At 44.1% G+C, this 16,595-nt stretch overlaps 1 non-coding gene across 1 annotated transcript; it reads right to left on the reverse strand.

Moving 5' to 3' along the window:
- Positions 1-15,889: 15,889 nt before the first annotated feature.
- trnak-uuu (transfer RNA lysine (anticodon UUU)) lies at positions 15,890-15,975 on the reverse strand. Its single transcript is given in 2 exon segments — positions 15,890-15,925; positions 15,939-15,975. It is a non-coding gene; the product is annotated as a tRNA-Lys (tRNA).
- Positions 15,976-16,595: the final 620 nt, after the last annotated feature.

Genomic DNA, 16,595 nt, shown 5'->3' on the forward strand with positions numbered 1-16,595 from the left:
TTAAACTTCAAATCACTTGAATTTAAGAAATTCAAAATGCCAATTTTTCTGTGAAGATCCCATGTCTGGAATTTGACACACTCACATTTTATAAGAACCAGAATTTAATAGGTCACTTAACCTTAATAACTCCAATTTTAATTCAGCAATATCAGAATTAAACACAAGACAAAACAGATACATTACACAAAAGAGGAAAACACGTAAGACGCAGTAAGAAGGGGGCGTGGCCCACAACACCAACAGAAAACACTCACAATAAGGACAGGCTTTTTAAAGAGACAGTACACTGAAAACAAAAGAGCACATTCTGTAGTTATTTTCCCTCCCTTTTTAAATCATTTATCTTTCATCTCTGCACTCCATTTTCAATCTCTAATTTTTCCTACTTAACTTAATTCTAAACTGATTTAAAATCTCATGTTGAAAGCCCTTTTTACCAGGCTTGTTTTTACTCCCATGTTGAAAAGCTTTCTTGTTTCGGGCAGCAGCTTGGTTAAAGACAATAAAAGGAAAGCCACCTCCCAAGTCCGAAGTGAGAGCGGATAAAATAACATTCTTCATATCACTGTCTTCAAAATTGGGGTGGTAATTCCGAAACGTCTGTCGACACTGTCTTAATTCGAGGGGGCACGTTTGTGGACTAATTGGTCCTAATTGTTGGACACATGCTTGTAGTTCAGAATAATCTAAGGGCTGAGACCGTTGGGATGCACCTGCCCAGGGGACCCCAGGTGGAGAATTTGCTCCTCCCGCTGCTGGTGCTGCACCTGGTGCATTGGGAACTACCCGAGTTCTGATAATACCGCTCACCGGGTTTTCTGCACTTGGGGAATCAAGTGGGCCTTGTCTTCGTCAGGGACTTTTCCCTCAATTTGGGCGACGGAAGCCGGTTTCTCCTCACGGTTCACATGGGGCGGGGGATCTGGTGCAGGGAGGGGTGGCAGAGGGGGATATAAGTTCTCACTATACTCATTTCTTTCTTGACCATAATCCACGTCAGGGTCCCCCCAGGGTCATTGCCGCTACCACTGCATGTTACACGCTCAGTTGTTTTTCTAACTGGCTAACTCTGGTATGGCATTGACGATGATCCGCCTCTCTCTGGGGGCTTCTCTCAAAGCACCTCTTGCATCCTCGAAGTTTTTAGTGAGGTGAGTATTGTCTTTCATTACAGTTTCTAGCTGACATCGTATTTCTTCTAAATTATGTAATGCTGATCCAGCATTTACAGCCTTAACACTTTGATGTTGCATGATTGCAGCTGCCGATGCAACTTGGTATTTTAGACCATCAACCTGACTATCTTTCTCGGCAAGTTCTTTCTGCTGCCATTTTAACTGGTCATCAATCTGACTATCTTTCTCAGCAAGTTCTTTCTGCTGCCATTTTAACTGGTCATCAATCTGACTATCTTTCTCAGCAAGTTCTTTCTGCTGACATTTTAACTGGTCATCAATCTGACTATCTTTCTCAGCAAGTTCTTTCTGCTGCCGTTTTAACTGGTCATTCTGTACCAGGATAATGTGCCAATCTTGTCCCGTGCAATACGAGGGTGCAGAAGTGATCAAGCGGATCGCCCTATCCCGCCTCCATTTTTTATCGGTAATTTTCTGTTCAATCAAAGCCACGGCGTCCTTCAATGTAATTTCCGGGCCTTTACCCAACCATTCTAACAATAAGACCTGTACATCGGTCCCACTACAGTTTTTCTTGATTCTGGTTCTGTACTACTTCCAAAGATCCCCGTTCGGCATCTTAGTGTACTTTAGAGAGCCACTATCCTTGTTATTACTAATCCCCCACAAGGATTGACCGGTGATCAAGTGATAACCCTCGCGTCCATTACCTTATATCCAGTAATACCAGGTTTTGGCTGTTGTCAGAAATAGTCCATTCGTGGTCGCCAATTGTAGGATTTAAACCACTACTTTCAGGATTATAATCTAATCCATCTAAGAACTGGTTCCTGACAACAACAAGATCACCACGGTACTGGTATTATGGTTAAACGCAAAACAGATTTATTAAGCACATCACAATTAGTACAAAAAGGTGATACTTAACAAAGGGGAATAGTCACAGTCTGTTCCTTGAAACCTCGGAAGTGTCTCTCCAAGTGACTGTGGTGCGGTCTCTCTCTCTCTCTCTCTCGCTGTGATCTGTTGACTGAAAAATTCTCTTCTTCCTTGCCAGAATCTTGCGTGCCTTCCTCAGCTTTTGAGGTCTCTTCTTATCCGCTTTTTCAGTTTATGAGCAGTTCACTATCACATCCACATCTCTCAGCCTCATCATTATTCATGTCTCTCAACCTTCAGAAGTTACATTCCAAGCATAACTCCTGGTACCATCCGTGCCTTGTTGTTACAGACTTAACAGAACCTTATCTGAGAGTTTAATTGCCAGCCTTCACAGAACCGTTTGTATAAACAGACTTCTATTCACGAGCTTGTGGAGGCTCGAGATAGAGAGGCCTAAGCCTGCGTGACACCTTGATTTAATTAACCTCCAGTCCCTTTATCTACATGTCTTTGAGACATTATGCTATTCCAGCACATCCTCCCTTAGTGCCTGTGGTTTTCCCCAAGGTCTGTTAATTACCACTTTAATGGCTTAATCCTTACACATTGTTCTTCCTGACTCTAAACACCATTGTACAGGACCCTTCTGTTCCATTCCGAGGAGCACTGAACCATGGAAGAGAGCGGCTGCAACACTTTTCTTACACGCCTCAAGATTAACCCGCACGACGACTTTGCTGTCAGGGAAGAGAGACGAGAAAGACCAAAGTGCCGCTTGCCCCTCTCAGTGTGGCCCTGAAGGACTGTGTCCAGGCTGAAGTTCTGTTCCCACCGGACGATCCTCCCCCCAGATTGTCCTTTCTGAGCTCCAGCCAGGCGATGCTAAACACTCAGGTGGGAAAGACCAAAATCTACAACGTGTTTAAAACAAAGCTGATTTATTTAACAGATATCCAGAATATTAAACTCCAGCCCAGTTATAGGGGTTATTAACATCAGCAGAAACAATCCCCAACTGTCAGAATGAACATGTTTCAGTCCTGGATGGGATTAACAGCAGAATCCAACCCCTGCAGTCATATGTGAACTCGCTGGTGTCTCAGCACGTCTGATGACTGAGTGAATCCCTTCCCACACATGGAGCAGGTGAACAGTCTCTCCATAATGTGCGTGAGTTGATGTGTCAGCAGTTCATTTCTGCTTTTAAAGCTCTTCTCAAAGTCACTGCATTAAAAGGTCACTCAATAGTGTGAACAAGTTGATGTCTCAGAAGGTGGGATGAATTAGTGAATCCCTTCCCACACACGGAGCAGGTGAACAGTCTCTCCCCAGTGTGAGTGCGTTGGTGTTTCAGCAGATCATTTGTGCTTTTAAAGCCCTTCTCACATTCAGAACATTTAAAAAGTCTCTCCCCAGGGTGAGTACGTTGGTGTGTCAGCAGATTCCTTTTGCTTTTATATCTCTTCCCACAGTCAGAACATTTAAAAGGTTTCTCATCAGTGTGAACTCGTTGGTGTCTCAGCAGGTGGGATGACCGAGTGAATCTCTTCTGACACACGGAGCAGGTGAACGGCCTCTCCCCAGTTTCACAGCGTTGGTGTCTCAGCAGTTCATTTCTGCTTTTAAAGCTCTTCTCACAGTGAGACCATTTAAAAGGTCTCTCATCGGAGTGAACAAGTTGGTGTGTCAGCAGGGTGGATGACTGAGTGAATCTCTTCCCACACACGGAGCAGGTGAACGGACTCTCCCCAGTGTGACTGCGTCGATGAGTTTCCAGCTCTGACGGGTAATTGAATCCCTTCCCACAGTCCCCACATTTCCACGGTTTCTCCGTGGTCTGGGTGTCCTTGTGTCTCTCCAGGTTGGACGATCAGTTGAAGCCTCGTTCACACACAGAACACATGTACGGTTTCTCCCCGCTGTGAATGGTCTGATGTATTTTTCAGGCTGTGTAACTGGTTAAAGCTCTTTCCACAGTCAGTGCACTGGAACACTCTCACTCGGGTGTGTGTGTCTTGGTGCTTTTCCACTCACACTGATGTTTCAAATCTTCTCCCACAGACAGAACAGACAAACATTTCTCCTTCCACATTCAAAGGCCGATGATATTCAGGTCCTGATGAATCAAATGACTCTGTCAGATTTGACGTGATTTTTGGTTTGAATTTCCCTCTGCAAATCCTCCCCTTCTAATACCCTGTAAAAGAAGTTTGTAAAAGTTATCACTGTAAGTACAGGATAGAAATTCAGAACAGGCAATTCTAGTTTCTATGGAACATTCTTTCCTCTCTTGCACCCCAAAGATGTAAATCTCCGTCCCAAACACTCTCCCTCCTCCCTGTGCTGAAATCCAAACCCATCACATCATCTTTCAGTGACCCTAAACCATGAGTGAGAGAGCGTGAGAGTGAATGTGACACAGTGAATGTGAGAGAGTGAATGTCAGATAGTGAGTGTGAGAGATTGAATGTGAGTGTGAGAGAGAATGAATGTGAGAGAGTGTGAGAGAGTGAATGTGAGTACAGGTGTGGAGAATGAAGTGGGGCAGGTGGAGCATGTTTCAGTGGGGCAGCAGTGATCATAATCTCGTTAGGTTTAGAACAGTTATGGAAAAGGACAGGGGTCAGTCAAATGTGAAAATTCTTAACTGGAGGAGGGTTAATTCCAATGAGTTAAAAAGGGATCTTGTCCAGGTGGATTGGAATCAAAAATTGGCAACAAAACAGTAATTGAACAATGGGAGGCCTTCAAGGAGGAGCAGCTTTGGGTACAGACAAGACAGATTCCCATGAGAAGGAAAGGAACGGCATCCAAAGCTGAAGCTCCCTGGATGACTAAAGGTGTAGAGATCACTATTCGTCCTTCATTTACAGACGCTCCCTGACTGATCACCATTTCTCCATCAGTTGCAGACGCTCTTTGAACGATCATCATTTCCACTTCATTTACAGATGCTCTCTGATCAATCACCCTTCCTTTTCAGCCGTTCCCTGACCAATCATCATTTCTGCTTCAGTTGCAGATGCTCCCTGACCAATCATCATTTCTCCTTCATTTTCAAACACTCCCTTACTGACCATCATTTTCCCTTCATTTACAGATGCTCCCAGACCGATCACCATTTCTTCATCATTCACAGACGTTCACTGACCGATCACCATTTCTCCTTCGTTTACAGAAACTCCCTGACCGTTCACCATTTCTCCTCCATTTACAGACGTTCCCTGACCGATCACCATTTCTCCTTCATTTACAGACGCTCCCTGACCGATCACAATTTCAACTTCATTTACAAATGCTCCCTGACCGATCACAATTTCAACTTCTTTTACAGACGCTCCCTGACCGATCACCAATTCTCTTTCATATACAGACGTTCCCTGACCAATTACCATTTTCCTCCATTTACAGACACTCCCTGAATGATGACCATTTCTCCTTCATTTACAGATGCTCCCTGACCGATCACCATTTCTCCTTCATTTACAGATGCTCCCTGACCGATCACCATTTCTCCTCCATTTACAGACGTTCCCTGACCAATCACCATTTCTCCTTCATTTACAGACGCTCCCTGACCGATCACCATTTCTCCTTCATTTACAGACGCTCCCTGAGAATTCCCAGTTTACACCGCGAATGCGCGGGGCCGCGGCCTTTTGTTGAGAGTTGGTCCGGAGCGAAACGGGAGAAACCGGAAACCGGCGGGTAGTGAGGGGGGATAATGTTCACTGTTTTATATTCGGGTCTGGGGCCGCACTCGGGGTTTGTAAAGCCTGAGCCTGGGCCTGAGCCCGGACCCGGGCCCCGGGGTTTATTGATCCTCTTGCTCCGATCCTCTCACCTGCACCGAACGCGCTCCTCCCGCAGCCTCGACTGACCGCGCATGCTCAGGACACACTGCCCGATAATGAGTCAGACTGCGCCTGCGCACTGTGCTCCTCTGATTCAGATAGGGCACAATCTGTACCGCGCTGCATGCTGGGTGATGCATCCGCCATTGATTATCTTACTATCTGGCCGAAAAGCACAGACATTGGAAGCAGAGAGAGCGCGTTTGGACCAAGGATAACAAAATAAACTGAAACCCCAGCCCTTCGTGCCATTTAAACCGACAAAAACACACAGCGTAGATGCCCCGCCTGCCCCACTTTGCTGAACTCCAGAAAATATTTTGTCGGTAACTTTTATTAATTTTGTTTTATTAAATGTTGCAACTGACGGGTTCAATTAATGTTTATTTTCCAACTGCACCGCAGGACGGCCAGTCTCACCATTAACCCCGTCCTGGTGATTAAGGAGAGTTCCGGACCAATAGGAGGAGCGGAAATTTATTGGAATTTCCTGCAACTCGTGGGGTGCCGCAGGGATCAATGTTGGGGGCCTCAAATATTTCCAAAATATATCAACAACTTTGATGAAGGAACAGAGTGTCTTGTGGCCAAATTAGCTGATGATACAAAGATAGGTGGAAAAGCAACTTGCGATGAGGACACAAAGTGTCTGCAAAGGGATGTTGACTGGTTAAGCGAATGGGCAAAATTTGGCAGATGGAATCTTATGTGCGAAATATGAAGTCATTCACATTGGGAGGAAAAATAACAAAGCAAAATATTATTTGAATGGAGAAATACCACAAAATGCTGTGGAACAGAGGGATCTGGGTGTCCTCGTACATGAAACACAGAAGTCAACAGAAGTAGGGGCTTTAACTTTCCCAACATTGACTGGGACAGCCATAGCATTAGGGGCTTGGATGGAGAGAAATTTCTTGAGTGTATTCAGGAGGAATTTCTCATTCAGTATGTGGATGGCCCGACTAGAGAGGGGGCAAAACTTGACCTACTCTTGGGAAATAAGGACGGGCAGGTGACAGAAGTGTTAGTGAGGGATCACTTTGGGACCAGTGATCATAATTCCATTAGTTTTAAGATAGCTATGGAGAATGATAGTTTTGGCCCAAAAGTTAAAATTCTAAATTGGGGAAAGGCCAATTTTGATGGTATTAGACAGGAACTTTCAGAAGTTGATTGGGAGAGTCGGTTGGCAGGCAAAGGGACGTCTGGTAAGTGGGAGGCCTTCAAAAGTGTGTTAACCAGGGTTCAGGGTAAGCACATTCCTTATAAAGTGAAGGGCAAGGCTGGTAGAAGTAGGTAACCTTGGATGACTCGGGAGATTGAGGCCCTAATCAAAAAGAAGAAGGAGGCATATGACATGCATAGGCAGCTGGGATCAAGTGGATCCCTTGAAGAGTATAGAGATTGCCGGAGTAGAGTTAAGAGAGAAATCAGGAGGGCAAAAAGGGGACATGAGATTGCTTTGGCAGATAAGGCAAAGGAGAATCCAAAGAGCTTCTACAAATACATAAGGGGCAAAAGAGTAACTAGGGAGAGAGTAGGGCCTCTTAAGTATCAACAAGGTCATCTATATGCGGAACCACAAGAGATGGGTGAGATCCACATCGATATTTACGGTTGAGAAAGGCATGGATGTTAGGGAACTTTGGGAAATAAATAGTGATGTCTTGAGGAGTGTACATATTACAGAGAGGGAGGTGCTGGAAGTGTTAACGCGCATCAAGGCAGATAAATCTCCGGGACCTGATGAAATGTATCCCAGGACGTTATGGGAGGTTAAGGAGGAAATTGCAGGTCCCCTAGCAGAGATATTTGAATCATCGACAGCTACAGGTCAGGTACCTGAAGATTGGAGGGTAGCAAATGTTGTGCCTTTGTTTAAGAAGGGCGGCAGGGAAAAGCCTGGGAACTACAGACCGGTGAGCCTGACATCTGTAGTGGGTAAGTTGTTAGAGGGTATTCTGAGAGACAGGATCTACAGGCATTTGGAGAGGCAGGGACTGATTAGGAACAGTCAGAATGGTTTTGTGAGAGGAAAATCATGTCTCACGAATTTGATTGAGTTGTTTGAAGGGGTAACCAAGAAGATAGATGAGGGCTGTGCAGTAGACGTGGTATACATGGACTTTAGCAAAGCCTTTGACAAGGTACTGCATGGTAGGTTGTTACATAAGGTTAAATCTCACGGGATGCAAGGTGAGGTAGCCAATTGGATACAAAATTGGATTGACGACAGAAGACAGATGGTGGTTGGAGTGGGGTGTTTTTCAAACTGGATGCCTGTGACCAGCGGTGTGCCTCAGGGATCGGTGCTGGGTCCGCTGTTATTTGTTATTTATATTAATGATTTGGATGAGAATTTAGGAGGCATGGTTAGTAAGTTTGCAGATGACACCAAGATTGGTGGCATTGTGGACAGTGAAGAAGGTTATCTAGGATTGCAACGGGATGTTGATCAATTGGGCCAGTGGGCCGATGAATGGCAGATGGAGTTAAATTTAGATAAATGTGAGGTGATGCATTTTGGGAGATCGAATCGGGCCAGGACCTACTCCGTTAATGGTTGGGCGTTGGGGAGAGTTATAGAACAAAGAGATCTAGGAGTACAGGTTCATAGCTCCTTGAAAGTGGAGTCACAGGTGGATAGGGTGGTGAAGAAGGCATTCAGCATGCTTGGTTTCATTGGTCAGAACATTGAATACAGGAGTTGGGATGTCTTGTTGAAGTTGTACAAGACATTAGTAAGGCCACACTTGGAATACTGTGTACAGTTCTGGTCACCCTATTATAGAAAGGATATTATTAAACTAGAAAGAGTGCAGAAAAGATTTACTCGGATGCAACCGGGACTTGATGGTTTGACTTATAGGGAGAGGTTGGATAGACTGAGACTTTTTTCCCTGGAGAGTAGGAGGTTTCGGGGTGATCTTATAGAAGTCTATAAAATAATGAGGGGCATAGATAAGGTAGATAGTCAAAATCTTTTCCCAAAGGTAGGGGAGTCTATAACGAGGGGGCATAGATTTAAGGTGAGATGGGAAAGATACAAAAGGGTCCAGAGGGGCAATTTTTTCACTCAAAGGGTGGTGAGTGTCTCGAACGAGCTGCCAGAGGCAGTCGTAGAGGCGGGTACAATTTTGTCTTTTAAAAAGCATTTGGACAGTTACATGGGTAAGATGGGTATCGAGGGATATGGGCCATGTGCAGGCAATTGGGACTAGCTTAGTGGTATAAACTGGGCGACATGGACATGTTGGGCCGAAGGGCCTGTTTCCATGTTGTAAACTTCTATGATTCTATGATTCTATAACATAGAGGTGCAGCAGGTAATCCGGAAGGCAAACAGAATATTGGACTTTATTTCTAAGGGGATGGAGTATAATAGCAGGGAAGTCATGCTGCAAGTGTACAGGGTGCTGGTGAGACCACATCTGGAGTACTGCGTACAGTTCTGGTGACCTTATTAATGGAAGGACATACTTGCATTGGAGGCGGTACAGAGAAGGTTCACTAGGTTGATAACGGTTATGGAAGGATTGTCTTATGAGGAAAGATTGAACAGGTTGGGTCGATACGCATTGGAGTTTAGAAGAATGAGAGGAGATCTTATTGAATCATGCAAGGATCTGAGGGGACTTGATAGGGTTGATACTGAGATGATGTTACCCCTCATGGGGGCTCTAAAACTAGGGGCATAGTCTCAGAATAAGGGGTCGCCCGTTTAAGATGGAAATGAGGTGGAATTTCTTCTCCCAGAGGGTCGTGAATCTTTGGAATTCGTTATCACAAAAAGCTGTGGAGGCTGAGTCATTGAATACATTCAAGGCTGAGTTACACAAATTTTTGATCAGCAAGGGAGTTAAAGGATATGGGGAAAGGGCAGAAAAGTGGAGTTGAGGTAAAAATCAGATCAGCCATAATCTCATTAAATGGCAGAGCAGGCTCGAGGGGCCAAATGGCCCACTTCTGCTCCTATCTCTATGGTCTTATGGTCTTATGGTAAATTGACTGGAGGGATGAGCGGATAGTTGGTCCTCTGACCATTCGGAGTGTGTGAGGGGCGGGAGTTGCGGCACCGAATGGGCGGGTCTAAGCCCAGATGTCCCCATTGTCTGAGGCATCATTTTTAAAAATTAATTTATCTTAAGCTCCAGGAGAAAACTCGACCTTTCTGTTGTGGCTTGAAAAAGATGAGGTGGAACAAACATTTCAACATTTGTTGGAAAAACACATTAATTAAGAACAACTAACATGGATTATTTGAGATATCTCAAGTCTACTGATAAAGGGAATGTAGCGGAGGTTGTGTAGATGGATTGTGAAAAGGTGTTTTATAAGATGACGGACAGGAGGCTTGTTGATAAAATTAATACCCACGGTATTAAAATGAATTGGGCAGTGTGGATAGGAAGTTGTGTAAAGAGCAGAAAGCAGAGAGTAGTTGTTAATGGATGTTCTTCAGACAGGACAGATGTAAACAGTGGTGTCCCCCATGGTTCGTGTTGGGACCATTGCTCTTCTCAATACAGAGAATGATCTGAGCTTGTGTATGTGGGACACAAGGTGAAAATCTCTAGATGACGCCAAAATTTGCAGCGTGGGGAACTGTGAAGATGAGTCAGTGACGTCATTGTGACGTCCACAGGTTCGTAAACAGGCGGGTGAAGTTTAATGGAGAGAAATGTGACGTGATAGATTTTGAGAGGAAGAAAAATGAGATGAAATATAAACTAAATGGTCAAAGTTTAAAAGTGGAGGAGCGGGGAGACTTCGGGGAGGAAGGTCCTAACTAATACGTTGTCTTATTAATTAACAATTCTGAGAGTCAGCAACTTTAATACCTTATTAAGAAATATATGAGTAAATTCTCTTTCCTCTACCGTACCAGAGTAAACATACAAGTCTCCCGTGTACACGAGATGATCCCTCTGGATGGAACCTCAGGCACCCTGAGCTTGATCTCCAGTGTCTCCAGTCCCGACTGCCCCTTACATCAGTATCCCGTCACTGGAACTGGAACTCCCCTAGTCTGTGGTTTACAAGAACACATTGCATGGTTCCCAGCAGTTATTTTTCTTCAGTAGCTTTCCCATGACCCCTGAACTACCCTGCTTACTGTTAATTAGAATCATACAATCAAAGAAATTTACGGCACAGAAAGAGGCCATCGTGTCTGTGCCGGCCGAAAAAGAGCTATCCAGCTTCACCCCACTTTCCAGCTCTTGGTCTGTGGCCTTATAGTTTACAGCACATACCCACGTACTCTTTAAATGCGATGAGAGTGTCCGCCTCTACCACCCTTTCAGGCAGTGAGTTGCAGACCCCACAACCCTTGGCGAAAGAATTTCTCCTCAGCTCCCCACTAATCCTCCTACCAATCACTTTAAATCTGTGCCCCTGGTTACTATCCTATCTGTGAATGGATATGGGTCCTTCCAATCCACACTCGGCCCCTCATAATTTTGTACACCTCAATTAAATCTGCATTCAGCCTCTTCTGTTCCAAAGAAAACATCCCCAGCCAATCCAATCTTTCCTCTTAGCTAAAATTCTACAGTCCAGGCAACATCCTTGTAAATCTTTCTTGCCTTGTATAAAATGTCTGCTATTTGAAAGTCGTAACATTGATCAAAGTCTGCGTTAAGTTTTCTTGCCATTTGTGTCAAGATTTGGAAAAGATCTGTTACTTGACTTTAAATGTTGCCGACCTTCAACTGTAGCTCACAGTGTCTGAACAGTCACTGTTATCATTGGACTTTTATGTATCTTCTTGTGCTCCATCTCCGTAACAACACAAGTTGAACACAGCAATGTTTTCAGCAAATGGAATCCCAGTGTGAAAAAAATGCACAATTTCAGAGCGAAGCAACATATGCAAGATTGGTGGGAGATGCGACTGGAGATAATGGGCCTGGGGCAGTGAGAACATCTCTTGAGCATTAAGATATTCAGTATCCGAAGAAGCTGGGAGATGAGATCGTTGTGTCTATTTATCCAGGTATCTGCAAAATCCATCGTGTCTCAATACCCAGCATCATTTTCCCCTCTCCTGCTTTCCAGTTAAGGTTTTTTTCTCGTTAAGTCGCATTATTTGCTTTGAACATCTATTTCACCGGCATCTGGAGGAGCAGAGGAAGCTGGAGATAAAGTAGTGACAGAAACAGAAGGAGATGGCAGGTGATGGCAGAATCTTGTGTGTGTCAGTTGCTTCAAGTGAGACATGACAGCCCTGCGTTGCCTTGCACCTTTCCCAGGAGCTGCACTGATTCGGTGCGTGCGTTTTGGAAATGGAAACAGTTACACCAGCAGCTGTGGTAATATTTCCCCTCACTGTCCATTTCATGTACCTGCCGACCCGCACTTGGTGCTGTCGTTGTCTGAACAACTCTTTCATGTTCGAACAGTAAATTCCATTTTGTGCGAGCAACTTATCTGGGGCGAAAGTGACTTGAGTTTCAAAGGGACAAGTCGGAAAGGCAGCGTTGGTCTGTTTGCTTGAATGAAAATTGCAGCAGATTCGCTGGTGGTCCAGTGCTGAGGACTCGGTGCTCTCGCCGCCGCGGCACCATGTTTGATTCCCGATCAGGGAACTTGACTTTCCTGGTGTTGTTCAAAATAGCACCAACCAAATTCCCCCGACTGAGCGCAAAGCTCGCTCCTGATCAACATGAGCAATTTCACGGCTCCTGCCTGAACAGCCAGTAGCCCATCATTCTTCAATTTTACAACCCATAAGAGCGATATACAATGCACTTTCTTGCCTTCTGTAAAATGCCTCCTGTTCGAAAGTCGTGCCGCTCATCAAAGTCTGCATGAAGTTTTCTTGCCATTTCTGTCATGATTTGGAAAAGATCTGCTGCCTGACACTTTGAATGTTGAAGAACCTTTAAAAGTAGATCACAGTGTCCGAACAGTCACTGTTATCATTCGCCTTTTATGTATCTTCTTTTACTCCATTTCCTGAACAACACCAGCTGATCACAGCTTCGTTTTCTTCAAGTTGAATCCCAGTGTGAAAAAATGAACAATTTCAAAGCTAAGCAACGTGTGCAAGATTGGAAGCAGAGTGCGAGTGGAGATAATTGGCTTGGATCAGTGATCTCTTGAGCATTCAGACATTCATTATCTGTAAGAAGTACGGAGATGATATTTTTGTCGAGATTTATCAGTGTAGAAAAGAAGCAGGGTGTTGAGATCCTTTTGTCCATTCATCCTGCTGTCTACAAAATCCTTCGCCTATCAATGCCCAGCATCTTTCTTTCCAACTCCTTGCTCTGCAGGGAAGTCTTGGTTTCATTAATTCTCCATGCTTGCAGCAAACATCGAATTCACCTGGCAGATCTGGCCTTGTCTTCCAGTCATAACACGTCCCATCGTGTTGACATCATGTTAGCAACTCAAGATAAGCTGTCCGATGTTCATGGAATGCATTCGAGACAGATTTCTAGATCAATATGTCGAGGAACCAAAAAGGGAACAGGCTATTTTAGATCTAATATTGTGTAATGAGACAGGATTAATTAGTAGACTGAAAGTAAATGATCCTCTGGGGAAGAATGATCATAATATGATAGAATTTCAGATTGAGTTTGAGAATGATGTCGTTAAGTCCGAAACTAGGGTCTTAAATTTAAACAAAACCAATAACGGAGTTATGAGGGGTGAGTTGGCTGAGATGGTTTGTGAAATTAGATTAAAAATATGATGGTAGATAATCAATGGCGAACATTTAAAGAAATAATTCATAATTTCTCAACAAAATTACTTTCGCTTGAGGATTAAAAACACCAACGGAAAAGTGGAGAAATTAATGATAGAATTCGGGTAAAAAAAGGCTTATATTTTTCTCAAAAAGAGTAGTAAGCCTGAGGATTAGGAGGGTTTTGGAAATCAGCAAAGGATGACCAAGAAATTGCTAAAATGGGAGAATACAGAAAGAGGATAAACCAGCAGGAAATGTAAACATGAATTGTAAGAGCTTCCACAAGGGAATTAGGGGGTACGGGGAGCGGGCAGGAAATTGGACATGAATTTAGATTTGAGGTTAGGATCAGATAAGCCATGATCTTATTGAATGGCGGAGCAGGCTCGAGGGGCCGATTGGCCTACTCCTGCTCCTATTTCCTATGTTATTATGTTCTTAAGAATGTTTAAAGGAAGAGATTAGCGTATGTAAACATGGGTCCTTGGAGACAGAGACAGGAGAATTTATATTGGAGAATAAGGAAATGGCAGAGACGTTAAAAAAGTATTTTGTATCTGTCGTCATAGAAGAAGACACAAAAATCATACCAGCACTATTGGGGAACCAAAGTTCTAATGAGAGTGAGGAACCTAAAGCAATTAAGATTAGTAATGAAAAAGTACTGGAGGAATTAATGGGACTAAAAGCTGACAAATTCATTGGCCCTGGTGGCCTACATCCAGGGTTTTAAAAGAGGTGGCTGCAGAGATAGTGGATGCATTGGTTTTATCTTCCAGAGTGCCCATGATTCTAGAAAGGTCCCCATGGATTGGAAGGTACCAAAAGTAACCCCGCTATTCAAGAAAGGAGGGAGAGAGGAAACAGGGAACGACAAGCCATTTAGCCTGACAATAGTAGGAGGGAAAATGTTAGAATCTATTACTGGGGACTTGATAACAGGACACTTAGATAATCATAACATGATTAGGCACATGCAACACGGTTTTGTGAAAGGGAAATCGTGTTTGACAACTCTGTTAGAGGTTATGAGGGTGTAGATAGCAGGGTAGATAAGGGAGAACCAGTGGATATAGAATATTTGGATTTTCAAAAGGTAATCGATAAGGTGCCACACAAAAGTTTGTTAGACAAGATTAGGGCTCATGGGATAGTGGGTAATATATCAACATGGATTGAGGATTTGTTGATGTACATAAAATAGAAAGTCGGAATAAACAGGTCATTTTCGGGTTGGCAGGTTGTAACTAGTGGGGTGCCGTGAATATCAGTGCTTGGGCCTCAGATATTTACAATCGATATTAATGACTGAGATGAGGGGACCGAATGTAATGTATCCAAGTTTGCTGACGATACAAAACTAGGTGGGAAAGTAAGCTGTGAGGAGGACGCAAAGAGGATGCAAAGTGATACAGACAGGTTAAGTGAGTGGGCGAGAAGTTGGCAGACGAATTATAACGTGGGGAAATGTGAGGTTATTCACTTTGGTAGGAAGAATTGAAAAGCAGAATATCTTTTCAAAGGTGAGAGACTGCGAAATGTTGGTATTCAGAGGGATTTGTGTGCTCTTGCACACGGATCACAGAAAGTTAACATGCAGATGCAGCAAGCAATTAGAAAAGCAAATGGTATGTTGCCCTTTATTGCGAGGTGGTTGGATTACAAAGATAAGGAAGCCTTGCTGTAATTATATAGGATTTGGTAAGACCACATCTGGAGTACTGTGTACAGTTTTGATCTCCTTACCTGCGGAACGATACACTTGTCTTAGAGTGGATGCAACAAAGGTTCACTCGATTGATTCCTGGGATGAGAGGGTTGTCTTGTGAGGAGAGATTGAGTAGAATGGGCCTATATTCTCTGCAGTTTTCAATAATCAGGTGATCTCATTGAAACATATAAAATTCTTAGAGGGCTTGACAGGGTAGATGCTGGGATGCTGTTTCCCCTTGCTGGAGAGTCTAGAGCTAATGATGATAATCTCAAGATAAGGGGCCGGCCATTCAGTACAGAGATGAGGAATAATTTCTTCACTGAGAAGGTTGTGAACTATTGGAATTCTCTACCCCAGAGGGCTGTGGATGCTGAGCCATTGAATAGATTCAAAACTGAGATGGATAGAATGCTGGACACGAAGGAACTCAAAGGATATGGGGACAGGTCAGGAAAGTGGAGTTGAGGTCGAAAATCAGCGATGACCTAATCAAATTGGCGAAGTGGGCTCGAGGGACTGTGTGGCCAACTCTTGCTCCTTTCGCTGATTTTGCTCCGCTGGAAAAGCAGAACTTGCCAGCTATTTTAAAAGTTTTCGCCTGAACAGGGACTTGAACCCTGGACCCTCGGATCACTACCCGTTCTTAAAAGTCTGATGCTCTACCGACTGAGCTATCCAGGCTCGTTGTTGGATTAGCTTCCATCATACAGATTCATGGTCGGACTCTGAATGATCCCTGTCGATGTCGAATTCGGGAGAGTGTCCCTTTGAAACAATTTTCAGCAACGTGTTGAGAGTCCTTGTTTCTGTTGAACATGGACAGCGAACTCCGTGATTTTGCAATTCTTCTTGTTTGTACAAAATGTCTTGTCATTCGTTAGCAGCAATTAAAAACAACACTTTACCCAATGGCTCCAAAGCTAAACTTGTTCCACACGGGAGCTGGAAAAGGCCTCTCGACCTTTCAGCCGATCAACAATTGAAAGCTGAATAATTTCACCCGTTACACCGTGACACCAGGCAGCAGATTTGCCTCCCGAATATTCCCTACACGACACTTCAAACCGATGAATACCTGCTTCACGGAAAGAAGAATTGTGTATTTGGTTCTTTCGATTGAAAGATGCCGTGCCGGCCCCTTTACCATTTCAGCTGTCGCCAATTGCCCCCTCTCCCTCCTATGTACAAATAAACTCTCACCTGCTTTTGTAAGACGGTAGGCCAGAGGTGCCTCAGTGCCCACATGGGGACATGAAGAAGTCGATGCGTTATGGAACCGGTTGTACCTTGATCTCCAGTCA

Source organism: Heptranchias perlo, chromosome 20 (genome assembly GCF_035084215.1).
Source record: "Heptranchias perlo isolate sHepPer1 chromosome 20, sHepPer1.hap1, whole genome shotgun sequence".
Taxonomy (NCBI): Eukaryota; Metazoa; Chordata; class Chondrichthyes; order Hexanchiformes; family Hexanchidae; genus Heptranchias; species Heptranchias perlo.